General features: G+C 39.1%; 1 long non-coding RNA gene across 1 annotated transcript in view; it reads right to left on the bottom strand.

Annotated features, from left to right (window-relative positions):
* LOC145935756 (uncharacterized) overlaps positions 1-12212 on the bottom strand; it is a 126691-nt gene extending 114479 nt beyond the window's left edge. The window contains exons 1-2 of the long non-coding RNA XR_014425271.1: positions 11969-12212; positions 11839-11880 (exon numbers count right to left, since the gene is read on the bottom strand). This is a non-coding gene — a long non-coding RNA (uncharacterized LOC145935756). The remainder of the gene's footprint in view (positions 1-11838; positions 11881-11968) is intronic.
* Positions 12213-14952: the final 2740 nt, after the last annotated feature.

Raw genomic sequence — 14952 nt, 5'->3', positions numbered from 1 at the left:
CTCATAAAGTAATGTGTTTGATGTCAAAAAAAGTATTTTGTATACAAACTATAAAAGAGAGAGAACGGAGAGAGGTAGGGAGAGGAGAAAACACTAGCTAAAGTTCTTAGAAAAACATACATTTCTTGCAATACATGCATATATGCATAACGTATTAAATTTTTTTTAAGTTGGTTGAGAAAAATTTGTAATTTGTATTTATATTTTGAACGATAATTATTTTAAAAAATAAAAACAGAGAATTGAAAAATATAGCATCATGTCTCCTCTTTTAAACAAATAATATGAATATCGATGTGTTATTCAAGTAAACACCAGGCAATTTGTTGGATCGTTTTGAACTCGTTGAATTTGTCCGATATACGCCGATGATATTATAATATACATGACGATGAACTCGATCTCATCGAGTTGTGCTCTACGCGTATTTGCATTATACAGTGCTTGGTGTGAAATAAAGCCATGCGAATATTCGGTCGGATGTGGAGGCTCGTGCATGTTCCTGAGCGAATTAATTTGGGAACGATCGTGAACCACACTTGCTGCAAAACGTCAGTGCATCGGGTTATTACTCATACCGCGTTTACTCATTATTAATGACAGCATCGATAACAGTCCAATTATGCGAGCTAAATAATCGAGTGATATGCCATCGCGTGTCGTAGTAATAAAATAAATCCTTCGCGTTTCCAAATATGTGAAAAGCAACGGAGGTGAAAATATATTTTTAAACTGGTTCCAATTACGTAATTACACTCATTTAATTTCTAAATTTTTTAAGAATATTCTCGAGTTGTACGGAAACCTTGATATGTGCAATTCTCATTATTACGAGTTGTGTGTTACCACGTTATTTTTTTAATTATTATTTTGAGCAATGCTTAAATTAAATCTATTAAAAGAAACGTTAATGAGAATATATTACGTGTATTGCATATAATGATAATTCCATCTATATATAATAATTTATTTTGTAATATGCATTACCTGTCGTATGCAATTTAATTCATGATCGTTCGTGGTATAAAAAGAGTATATGTAATTATCTCTTGTTCAGTTTATTTTCAACCCCTATTAATCTTGTATTAAATTATCATAATAATCAATAAAAATTATGTTACAGTTTCTAGTTTATTAGCCGATAGATTTTTTTTGAATGTAAACTATGATAAATTGGTCTATTTATCATGCATTATTTGTCATTTATATATTATTGGTGTGAATGCGGCTAATGTGATATAAATTTATGCTCTATGTCAGTCGCAGTTGCAATTCGCTCTCTTCGTACGGAACCAGTGGTAGAAATGCAACCATTTAAGCGGTCGAAGTTGTATGCATTATTGAATATTATGCTACCGAATCGGATAACGTCGTGTTACACTTTATACGGACGTCGGCGCAGCGCGGCGTTAACACGCGATGCAGAAGTCTGCGGCCGTCGTTGCACTCGCGCGTTTTTGACAGTTTATTCGAATGCAGCTATGCAGAAAGCATTCGCTGTGCACGGTACGCTATGCTATATAGCTTGCAAATTTTTAAGCTTTGTCTTTGTACGAATGGTTTCTGCATTGTAAACTGTCGTTGGAAACATGCAGTTTTATTTGTCCATCAAAGCGGATAACCAACCTCCGACGCAATGTTCTCTGCATGTTGGTTGAATATAGTTATTGTAGTAAAGCATCAAAAATTTTTAACCGCCGTTGTTATCACCGCGACGATATTTTCGTTAAAATTCTGGTTAGAAACTTAATCATAATTTATTCCATGAGGGTCAAACGGTTTTAATTTTAATACTTCAAGATGGAATAGCTTGTTAGTTCGCGCAGAAGGAGTACGATTTTTCTAATTATGCATAATTAGGACAGTTAGTCAACAAATTTTAAAAAATTGTTGCTATTTGCTTTTTTTTTTTGTTGAGAATTTTGGTTCAGAAGTTTTAGTAATCCCGAACACAAATTTCTAATGAACTGAGACTCCGTTAATTATTGTGTGTCTCATTCAACTTTGTCAGCGCGAGGTGCACGCGTATGTTACATATGCTGAAATTAGCAACGGGAAATTCCGCGGATGTAGTCTGCATTTTTATTATTACATTTTTTTGGAATGGCGAAAAAAAGGACGAAAATGTCATGCCACGTCGCGCGCTTCATTAATTAGTCATTTTTCGCTAATTCCCCTCAAAATGAGTCTCCACGTGGAAAGACTGCTCACGCGCGACTGAATATGTTTGCACTTGCTTACGAATGTAAATCTCCTTCGCTAATATATGTATACGTATACGTTTCTGTTTTAATTACAAAATTAAGGCAAAAGCGTTGAATCAATGTAATTACGATATTGAAATATTTTTTCTTTGAAGTGAAATATTATATACAGTGTGTGTGTACTCAATTAAAAATATACTTAACATCCTACGATGCATTAGCTCTTAATATATGTATATCGACGTATATTACGCGCAAAAAAATATGACCGTACAATTTCCGTGTGAGCAAAAAGATAATAAAAGAGATGAAAAAATTCGCGTAGATTAAACAGCGCCGACTGACCTGAATTGAGAGAAAGAGAGAGAAAGAAAATGGTGAAACTGCTAAGCGTGAAAAAAAGAAAGATACGTTGCCCTACATTTCGCCCAGCGATATCGAGTTGAGATATCGGGTTAATCGGAGCGGTGGAAATTTAATTAGGAAAGGATTCCGGCGTTTCATCGTATTACGCGGAATTTCGAGAGTGGGGTTGCTTGAAGGGTCAAGCGGTTCTCGAGTGTCTCCACCGTAATGGAGAGATTCTCTTCCATTAGGCAAACCGGACGTTAATCCAAGTTGTTCTTTTTCCATGCGAGGCACGGGCTCCCCAAATGCGAAGAGAGAGGGATGATTGTCCGTTCGGTGATGTGTATGTATGTACGTACGTGTGAGTGTATCGGAAGATGGATAAGGGCGGACACGACAAGATTTCGCAGGAAATAGCTCCATTTCACTGAGATTTGTACCGCCATTAAAGTTTGTCCAACTCTTCTGTAAGAAGTTCGACCCGTAATTCCTCCCGTTACCGTGTCCACTTTGTTGGTTAAACCAAAAGTCGAGTTTTGTTCGCCAATAAATTGCTAAATAAGGATCGATATCAGAAAACAGAAGTTTCGCGTTAACATGATCGCAAGACATAATATTATCCAATTGAAGTGGGGTATGTGGAATTGCATTAAAACTTATCGCAAACACACTTTAATTTAAAAACTCTATAGTATGTACTGGTATATTTATACTGATACTCTATAGTATATACTGGTAGTCTATAGTATATACTGGTATATTTATACTGATATATATCTTGTCGCGCTGCACACCGCAGTATATTGTATCCTCGCGCAGCTTTTTTACCTTATCTGCAACGCATGACACTGACGGATGACCACGGATATATATGATCTCTCTCCGTTCGTAAAGAATTAATGTTCTTTTTTATTCCCCGCGCTTTTCAAATTATAGTGTATACATGTATACTTATCATCCGCGTCTCCTAATATCTATTATTTACAATACACTGCCTGTAAATTAGTCTTGCAGAAATATTGTGTGGTGTGGTATCGAGTTCACCGCAATCGGTGATAGATGTAATATAGTTTCAAAATAGCTCATTCACGATCGGGGGATATCGATTTCTTCAGTCAACCGAAACAAGCGCCCCGATAGGGATTTCGGGGTATGCAGGTAGCGCATTAAATTCGTGTTGCAATGGTAACCGCAGTAAACTTGATTAGATTTTAATCCTGACGTTTCAGCGCGCAATATTCCTCGCGCGGCATTATTACAATTTACTTCGTTATAACATTGCGAGCACGCGGCATTAAAGTCATCGCGCATAAAAAATAATATAACGATCGTCGATTAAACTCATTAACGCTTCACATATATATACGCACCGGCGTTATGAAACCGGTCGTGATCAAAAGATAAGTATGTTCAAGTTCTCTTTGTAAATATCGTCGCATTTCAACACAAGGAGGTTTATTACTCGGTGCAACAGAATTTTACGACGATGTATTAATATTTTTATTTTCGCTCGCGATACACCTGGTGGTATATCAACAAGATTAAGCTGCCGTGCATTGTAACATAATATCGCATTGCCTTTGCTGTTATATCCTCGTTATATGTTAAGAGAAGTTAATGCACTATAATAAAAAAATGTTCGTGATTGAATGATTCGTTATACATAGCCCAACGTAGACTATGGGATATGCACGAAAAATAGCGTTTATAAATAAAAGAACCGAGTATCATTGTTTTTCCTCAAAATTCAATTCGCTATATCGTTCTGCGTAGCTATGTGGCGGAACGCGAGCAGGAAAAGCTCCTTCTTGTATACCGTCTAAGCTCGACGGGGATTCCTTTATCCTATATCCTGCGGAATACCAGCGTATTCGGTAAATCTCGCGACATCTGCAGACAGCTCTCGTGTCGGCGGAATTGCCGCGTGTGTAACGTATTAATCTCCTACTTGGTTATTGTTGAAATTTTCGACGTGATATCGTCGCATAAGATATATATTATACTTGATTTTTTCTACTTTTTCCTGAATTATAATTCACAGGGAGAGAGCAGAAACATTCAATTAATCACTATAGTAATCGTGGACATTTTTTTTCAATGCTATTATCAAGAATCTCTTATCGCGAACGAGGGTGGGATTATTTTTAAGCGGCTTAATGTTGCAAGATCCACTCTAGAGCGATGATCTTGAACGCAATACAGCGTCGCTATACGTTCGTGTTTCTCCACGTTGCTAAAAACTCGACCCACGAACGACACGCAGGCCAGACTAGGTGCATGCAGCGGCAATGTACGCCGGTTGTTGCATCCGACCACTATTTCTTTTCGTTGTGCAGAGGCTATTTGCGTGGCGGTCGGCCGTATAGCTCAGAGTTCCGTATCGCGCCCGTAAGTGATTGATGTTGAAGGCGTTTCGCGCAGTGCGCGGACCAAGGGTTAGAAAGGGAAAGAGAGTGAGAGAGTGCGAGGTATTGCGGGTAATTACCTGGTCGGTAAACGCTGTGTAAACACCGGCTATACTGTTTTCCCTCGCCTCCGGTTCGTATTCTCTCTTCTCGCATTCTCTCCTCCTGTCTCTCGTTTGCTCTCTTCTCTCTTCACACGCACACACACACATATATACACACACATACACACACATACACATATGCATATACACACATACGCGTGCACACTCCTTCATCCGTCTATCCATCTCCTTCACAGCTCTATAGTATGGTGTTTCTTGTGTATGCTTCGTAAACTCGACGAATTTCACCGTCCGCATTCCGTTTACCTTGTCTGTTTGTTGCATTATGTCTCGAGATACACGACCCGTGATAGGCGAGGGTGATTGTGGAGAAGAAAGGGTAGTCATTTTCTTCGACAGGAGTTATACTGCGTCAAGAGGTTGATGACCACATTTTCCTCTGTTTATCGCTCTGAATAGCGTTGTTTTTAAGGATACTTTATAGCGACTATGTATAGACCTTTTCTCTCTCTCCTTGTTTTAAAATCCTTAATTCCTCTTACAAGTATTTTCTATGCATTATATGAATAAATACTAATCATAATAATATATTAAAGGCTTTTTTTGATTTCAAATGGTTTGTTTCAAAGCGATTCTCTTTCGATGTACCGATTGTACCGGTCGGCGTTTCACTGCATCCTTCGTTGCAAGTATCAAACGACGCGCGCATAATTGCATCCGAATGTCACTCGTTGGTTAACACGCGACGCTCATTAAAATGCCATAATGTCATCGATCGTGTACGCGACGTTGTGGAAACGCGGACCAGGCCAGAGAGCCGGACAGTCTCTATTTTAACCGGTCCGACACGTAACAGCCTGGTGTTTCGTAGGGCGGCTTTAAAGGGATTCGGTGGGTTTGCAGCGGACAGTTAATCCTCGTGTAGCGGTCGCACGAATACGAATTCAAATGCACGTTTGTTAGTTATTACTAGTATTAGCTATCGTTAGATTAACGCGACCGAATAAACGGCGACGATCCATTCAATTAGCGCTCGTCCGTCGGTCCGTATGATTAATAACGTCGCGAATGTATTTATAAGCGATTGCATCGGATATGCAGCTGGAAGCGTGCAAACATCGTTGTACTCGGGAAATATTGCGACACGCGACCTGATCGATTTGTCGCACTTTTTCGAAGCCTTTAGAAGGCATTGAACTGCTCGCGTACTTAATTAATTTGTGTGGCATCAATTAAAATCATCGTTACGGAATATGTCGGTATAATAAGAAAAAAATATCAAGTGTCTCATATGAAAAAATTATATTCATTAATTTTATTTAATTTTTTGTCATTATGTTTAATAAGTAGATTGACTAAATATTTTTAATCTTCAATATTATTTAGAAGATATGAAGAAAAAATCAAATGTTACTTGACTTATATCAGAAAATTACATAATTCATTGGATGACATTTCAAAAATCTGAGAAATCTGGATATAAATAAGGTATCTCAAATATTTCTCAACTATATAAATTATTGACGGAAATATATATGTTTCTGCGAGATAAATTCAGCACGTACTGTTTCGCGAACAAACTTATGTGAGTACACGCACGTACCTGCAACGTGCGTGCAAATATTGCGGCCACGCAGCACGAAGCGGCAATTAGTAAAACACATTTGTAAATCAGCTAAGTAAATTGTCACATGTGTGTGTATATGCATGTGCGTATGTGTGCTTTGAATCGCAAACGTGAGTGGATAATACCGAAGAAATAAAGAGCATTTATTGTTATCCCACAAGGTAGCACGCGACAAGAAGTTTCGCACGAATAATGTTTTTAATTCAGAGGGTGCGGAAAAAAATCAGAGGATTACAGCAAAATACGGCTCTGATTACGATATCATATCGTATGCAGAGGTAGAAGCAAAAATTTCACGATTATATCTCGCAGAATTATGCGCGTCTGCGCTATTTAAATCGAGAAGAGTATACTTGTATGTGTGTCTGACGTTGCGATAATAAAATCTCGAGCCATTAATATAATAGAGCGAACTCTCGAAATTGATGCGATCAATGATTTTTCATCCGGCGCAAATGTATCTTCGAAACGGAACGTAATTCCTTTTATGATATACCGGCATAATCAAATCATACCTGCTGCGTTGGCGGAAACAATAAATACCGGAAAAAGCGTAAAACTACCTAAAATACCCCCACTTTCTTTTCTGTTTCTCTCTCGTAACGTTTTACTAGTTTACCGCACGGTTTTCTTACCCTTTTATTTCCCACTCTCCCTTTTATTTTCTCTTATCGATCCCGCCCACCTCGTAAAATTCTCGGTGTATTACGGCGCCCGTTTCTGTCTTCCTCAAAACACACTGCTCGTGAAATCGAGCGGCATATCCGGCTGCGTTTTACTTTATTACGTAGCGGCCATTTGGTAGCGCCTCGTCTGGAAGCGAGCTATTTCCGTGTTGCCTTGTATTGAATATTTTAATTAAAACTTTGAAAAGTTCGTCAATTTATCGTATCGTATATACATATATATATATGGGAAACGCATGTTTTAATCGGCGAATAAAAGAATTTAATTGCGAACTAATTTCACAATAATTTTACAATAAGAGAAAAGAAATATTGTACGTACGAACTTTATTATTAATCCTGAATAGAAGGTTTTAAGTGAAATTTATGTGTGAAGAATATCGTTACTGCTCTATACCTTTGTGCGACAGCAATATCAGGCTTGTTTCAAACGCAGCAGGACGTAACGAATGAAAGATAAAGATCAGATTGGACGTTTGTCGCACTTGTGGTCATACAACACGCGGCGTAACAAATATTTCGCAGGACGTATCTAATGGATCGCTTTGTTCTGTTGTTACACGGTAGTATACCGCGTGCATTGTCGTGAATATTACGATCTGAATTGACGAAGAATGATTTTATCAGACGACTTTTTCCGGAATTTCCGCGCTTCGCTTTTATTTTCACTGCCATTAACCCCATAGGGGATGAGACTCACCCTTTCGTTTGCTTGAGTTCGCTCCTACAACGCGGAGAAATAATTAAATCCTCTTTGCATTTTCGAGTGGCGCGTGTTCGGGCATGTGCAAGCACCTTGTACCACAGGTACGATGTACCCAGTTAACGATATATCGCTCGCGAATATATCATGCAGCGCAACGCGGGAGTTTGGTCGAATTTACACGAAGATGTCGAATTTACATAAAGCACAAGTTCACAGTCCTTCCGCCATCGCAGCTCGCCGGAACCGGCTATTTCCGCAATTGGATCTAAATTACAACACATTGTATAGCTATGTACAGTGACGGCGATTAATGTTAATGTTTTTTTACGCGGCTTCGCGCGTCTAAGCATCTTCTAGTATTATTATTCCGCCTATATAATCCTGGAAGAGGATCGTCATCCTTTGCGGTAAACGCGGAGAGAAAAATGCGCCGTCGTTTGCATGCAAATGCACAAGAGCGACACGTTTTGTTCACGCTGCGTGACTCCGACAACGACGACGCTCGTTACATCGTTCAAGCTCGATTCCGAGGCAAGCCGTTTCTGTCAACACACGCGGTATATCGCGTAACATCGAGCGCATAACGATACTCACTTCGGTCGCATGTCGAGCGATTCAATTTTTGCGTTGTCCTCGTCGTCGTGGGTGATCGTCGTTGTTTTCGCATTCGCGTGCGCGATCGCAGTCATGGGAAAAAGGAATAATTGAATCTATTGTTTTCGTGCCCGCGAAATCCGTGTATATTCCTGAAGCGTCGAAAGCCGCGCGCGATTCCTGTCAAATATTCGCGTAAAGTAAATTATTCGACGTATTGTGCACCGTTTCTCGAGTTAATGCACTTCTACCCAATAATTCATCGTATACAGCATTCTAATTACGGTATTGCGTGATATCGATTCGATGCTCGAGAAGGCTAATATTTACGTACAAGCACCACACGTATTTTTATGCTCGTCGAGTTATATTGCGAGCTATAAAATAAATAAATTTTTCATCGCGCGATTGGTCAGGAAAAAATTACTAGATAAAATTTAGCGCGAGATAAAATTTTTCCGAATTTTTATCGACGTGATCGTGCAAATGTATAGATTCAGATTTAAATCGTGTCTAGTGTTTTTTTCGATCTAAATAAAATGTAGCTAAAGAAAAAAAAGATAGGTAATCTCTCTAGGCGTCCTCTTATTCGTGCGACAGATCCGCCGCAATTCCCTGCGGATTTTAAAATGCAAATAACAACGCGTTGGTCGAAATTGCCATTCGTCTACGAGGAACATCGAATCAAATCTCCTCGTGCGTCGTCAACAACACGGGTGCCTTGAGCTTTCTCTGCCCGACGCTGAGTTTCCACTACCAACTCCGCCGTAGCGTCCATAGAAGAGCAAAAGGAGATTTTAGATGCGCTTTTGTATATCGACAGGGAAAACGGCCGTTATGTCAAAGCGGGTTTGCGTTGCGAGCAAGCGAGCTACGTGAGCGGGATGAAATCGCCGCGATGCTTCGATACCGCGCGTGAATTCAGATTCAACGGTCTAAAGCCGACGTCGACAAGGTGTGCGCTCGGGCTGGGACTGTAACGGGTTTCCGACGTCGCCGGAATCGCCGATGGATGGTTGATGGCCGATGGACCGTGATTGTAATCGACGCGAGAGGCGACGAGTATAAATTCTTTATAGTTGATTATACTGCGATCGATGATGCGCTTATGGCTCGCTGATCGTAATATTGGATCGTAAAGAATGTAGCCCCGCGTTATGCGAGGCGATATCGTTTTACGTTCAGAAAAGCCGCCGTATATCGCGAATAAAAGTTTAATTCGGGGTGTTGCTGATGCAAATTTAAATTACGATCAGATTGATGCTCGTCGATTGCGATAGAACCGTTTGAGTAAATGATATTGTATTTTGTATTGTATCTCTGCAGAGAGAGAGAGAGAGAGAGAGAGAGAGAGAGAGAGAGAGAGAGAGAGAGAGAGAGAGAGAGAGAGAGAGAGAGAGAGAGAGTTTTAATTTAGCTCAATGAATGATTACGTTAATTGCTTTGAATTATACTTTTTCACATAATTTCTTTTACGTAAGATAAAATGGACGTGAAATGAAATACTTGCCTTCAACGCGTAAACTCGCAGAATTGCAAAAATTTATTGTAGGAACAATATCATTATTATAAATGTTTCATCCTAACGTTCAAATGATATCGTTGACATTTAATATTCATCATCGTGTGACATTTCTGCGAGATAGTTTGATCGGCAGGTGCGGCCGCTACTTTTAACCGCAATCTCTGATTTTTATATAGAAACAGAACAAGTGGAAAAAGAAACTTCTCTGCGAGCATATATTTAAAATTCTGATATATGTTGACAGAGAAATTTACGTTGTGATGTAGGATATAATGTCGTTACATTCCTTTTAAACGTGAAATAATACGACCCTCGATTCAATGCAAAAGAAAAATGATATTTCGTTTCGTTTAACCCCTATTACGTGGTTTTCGGGTGACCAGCTGATCTCCCTCTCATGCGTCATCGTTCCCCTCGAGAGATAAATTTCACGCAGCTTCGTGCGTGACAAAATTTATTTCGAGCCAGGCGGAGGGTGCCTCACGCTGATAGGCAACGATTTAAGTCCAGATAGATAGTTCTGCGGCAACAAGTGCCGGTAAAAATACGGAACGACCGTATTTTTATGTTCTTTTTCTTTCGGAACTGTCATCGCCTATAGCGATTACAAAAGAGACATTTCCGAAGTTTCAGTTTAAATAAAAGATACGTCCGGCGCACTTCATTCCGCGTGGTTGACGAATGTAGCATGAAATATTCAGAATACAAATGACACTCTGAACCCGATCACGAACGCTCCGGTTAATAAGAAAGTTCCTAAACTCTAATGCATTTAAATTGGATTCGACTCGCAACTTAAGTATTCAATTACGATCGTGATATTTTTTCCCTTGCACTTTGAACAGCGAATTGCCATACTGATACAATCGAGTCATTAGTAAGAATTTCGTTCTGTCGGATAAGTATAGCATTTTCAAATTGTTTACAAAAAGAGAAAAAAGAGAACGAAGAGAAGTAATTCATTTTTTCGAGGCACGAAAAAAAAGCAAAGGAAATTTATTAAAACAATCTTTTCCTTCCTTTTCTAAAAAAGATATGTAAAGTCGATACTCGCATATATCGAAGTTTATTGTTATCGCTTTTCCGCGATGCTCATTGGCTGTCAAGATTGTGCGTTCTATTCGTAACATTGAAAGGCTGTTCACAAGGGCTAGCAGTTTGATAGTTTGTTTAAAATTAAATTAAATAAAATAATAATATTAGTTTTAAATAATAGATTATAATACTTTAAACTCGATTAATATTTTTGACAGTTATCAGCTGATTTCTGTCAAAAAATATTAATCGCGAATAAGATATAACATATATTATTTCAAACATATTATTTTATTTTATTTTATTTTGAACAAACTGTTAAACTACTAACCCTCGCGATGACAGCCTCTTAATGCTACGAATATAACGCACAATGCAAATCAAAACAGTCAATTAGCATCGCGGAAAAGATGCAACAATACTTGCGAAAATCGACTAAACATGCCTTTTTAGAAAGGAATGTTATAATATTTTAAATTCGATTAATATTTTTGACAATTATCAGCTGATTTTTGTCAAAAAATATTAATCGCGAATAAGATATTATAACATATTATTATTTTAATATTTTCAACATATATATATTACATACACTCCTATTACCACTACAGAAATGTTATAAAATAAACAATTTCTCACTCACCGAGACGTACAATAGCAGAGCTGTAGTACAGCACACATTGATCTGAAAACAAAATATTCAAATTATGTTATGTGTGCGTCGAATATCTCATAAACAATGCAGTTTAGAAAAAATGTTTTATTTTGCATACCTCACAGTTGCCCCGATGTCGCCCGATGCCTCCCCGGGCCGCCTCCTCCTCTCTTGGTCGACTGTCATTGCTCCTTCGTAGCACTCACGATACTCGCGAAAACGCCGAAAAAATGTATAATTACGATTGTTCGACACTTTACATGGCACTCCCGACACGCGAAACTTTACACGGCACTCCCGACGCGCGACACTTTACACGGCACTCCCGACACGACGCATGAATCGCACTGCGTATCGCAATGCTACCTGTAACAAATAAAATACATACATATATTAGAATAATCTTATTATTTCGCATTATAACATACATAATATAAATATGTAAGCTAGAATATTTAATTAGCAAATTTTTGCTTTATTAATATTTTTTGACAGAAATCAGCTGATTAAAGCGTTAATTTGCTAATTAATTTTTAAAATAATAATATGTTAAAATAATATAATATGTTTTAAATAATAAGTTATAATACTTTAAACTCGATTAATATTTTTGACAGTTATCAGCTGATTTCTGTCAAAAAATATTAATCGAGAATAAGATATTATAACATATTATTTACAACATATTACTATTTTAATTTTTTAACATAATATTATTTTAAAATTTAATTAGCAAATCAACGCTTTAATCAGCTAATTTCTGTGAAAAAATATTAATCGAGTTTAAACAAACTTTACATTATTTTTTTTTAAATACCATTTTTTTAACATAAAACCGAAAAATCGCGCGTGCTTATGTTGTTCTAATCTTTTTAAATTTATTATATGTAAAATCATTTTTCTTTTGTGATCGTTTGGTTTCTTAATTATATCAAATAGAAAAAAGAAATCTTAACATCATTAACTGCTTAAAAATATTTTCACTTATTAACAACGAAAATGAATAGACATAAATAATACTCACTTATCTAAATAAATTTTTTTATAATTGTAAAAAAAATAATTTAGGAGCAAAGAGCTGCTTAATGTTAGCGTTCAACTCAATTTCGATCTCAATGAGTCTAAGACATCTAAGATGGATAAGAACGAAATGGGAGGGGGGGGGGGAGGGGATGATAACCCGACATGCAGAAATAATCGCGGGAATAGTTCGTCAACGAGAACGATATCCAGGAACGGGAATCGTCGCGCACCTTCGCTCGTTTCAAAGAGAGCTTCCCTCGGGTCGCCAAGAATCGTTCGGGATTTTAACGAGTGTCGATCTACCACGTTCGCGTAACGACGGGGGACGAACGTATTTCCGCGGGGGGTGAAGGGAACAGGGGGGCGAGAAGCGAATGGATCGCCTGTAACATTTTGCATCCGTGCCGATCGCGCCGCGAATGGTGCTTCGCTTCGGATCGTTTGCGAGTCCGGTCACGCGCCCGCTTTACGTGACGACTCCTCCCTCAATGCACCTCCGGAGAGAGATCTGCCTCTTCTATTCTCCCACGGTTTTCAGTGCGGTACGCGGGTAATGAAGACATGCGACCGGGAGAAAGAACCGACCCTGATCCGCGACTGATTGCCTCTCGATGCTCGGCGAATAACACTAAGTAGCGCGCGCTACGTACTTACTCTCCCGCACGTCGATTGTTAATTCATCCCGACGCCCGCGCCTCGTTTTTATAGGAGACGTGCCAAGCGCGAACGCCAACCTAATTTTTCTTCATCTCGCGCTCCAGTTTCCACATTGTTCGCGCGATCTATAGAAAAATGCGAACGGTGTATCGAGGGATTGACGTGTTCTCGCGCAACGAACAAGAGAGCGAGGTCGTATTATTTATAGCTCTTTGAGATTATTGATTATTTCATTATTGTAGCCTTAGATTGGCATTAGGTAAATAATTAGTAAATAAAAATAATGTGTGAAATGAAATAATGTGTTATAAACTAAATGTATTTTAATTAGCTCAATAATGTTCGTTATCCTAAATAATGTCATTAAGTTTCAGAATGGCACGATTAGTAGATATTCGTTTATAAAAAAATTAGAACTATATGTATTCGACTAACACATTAGAAGCGCGTGTGCTTGTGCCAGACCATCGCGATGTAATAGTAAATATACGAGCCGGTTCTTATCTATACGAAAGGCGATAAGGACGCCTTTCGCTCCGACCGTGTAGTAGGTGATATGCACGCGCTTAACGCGAACGGCGCGGCCAAGACAAGGGTGCAAGTAGCGGTCGCATCCACCCCCAGTGGTCGTATCTGATGATGACGGATCGCCTTTGATTACTCGGCGCAATCTATCTCATCTCAGCCTTTCGCGACGCGCGCGTCCCTCTAAAACCACGAAACTCGCCTCACCGACATTCAGGTAATTACCTCTAGGCAAGTTAGCTCGCTTTAACTAGGATAACGCTTATCGCCGCTTTCTACCGGGTGTCTACCAACGTCGGGAGATCTTTTCGCTCTCTTTGATCGGCGCTGCATCTCGCGATGCACCTTCGTTTCATGCGAACCTCTTTTGAGATGTATTATCTCGAGTTTGCGCCGAGCCTCTTCGTTTTCCTCCTGCTTCCTGGCATTTTCATTGCCTCCTCGCGTTCTTTTCCTTCTCTTCTTTCATATAGCTCCGACCCGCTGTTTTTATTCCATCCTCCGCGTCGCCGGCAATTCAAGGTGTTTTAACACCTCGGTTCGACCGGGTTTTTTACGGCCCGCTAAATGGCTTCGTTTTCGTGCTAGAAATCGCCCGGTTTCCCTGGCTATTGGCGACGTGTTCCTTCGAACGAAGAGAGAGAAAGAGAGAGAGAGAGAGACGTCGCAAATCGTCGCTCCGGTAAGATCTATATTATTTTTTTCTTAAGTCTCACGTGCCGGGTATCGCGAATTTAGCGGCGATTACTTAGCGCTACCCGTTTATTGTAGAACCCTTATCGTGATGAATTAAAATGCCGTCACCGCGGTTTTGATAACGATGGACGTTATTTAAATATAGGGCTTATTAACGCACACGCGAGGTTTATGTCGCAAACTGATTTCCGCATCGACGAC

The sequence above is a fragment of the Prenolepis imparis genome, unplaced genomic scaffold (assembly GCF_030444845.1).
Source record: "Prenolepis imparis isolate NDT839.2.m4 unplaced genomic scaffold, iyPreImpa1.0 SCAF_4, whole genome shotgun sequence".
Taxonomy (NCBI): domain Eukaryota; kingdom Metazoa; phylum Arthropoda; class Insecta; order Hymenoptera; family Formicidae; genus Prenolepis; species Prenolepis imparis.
This window is presented reverse-complemented; position numbering and strand designations above follow the sequence as displayed.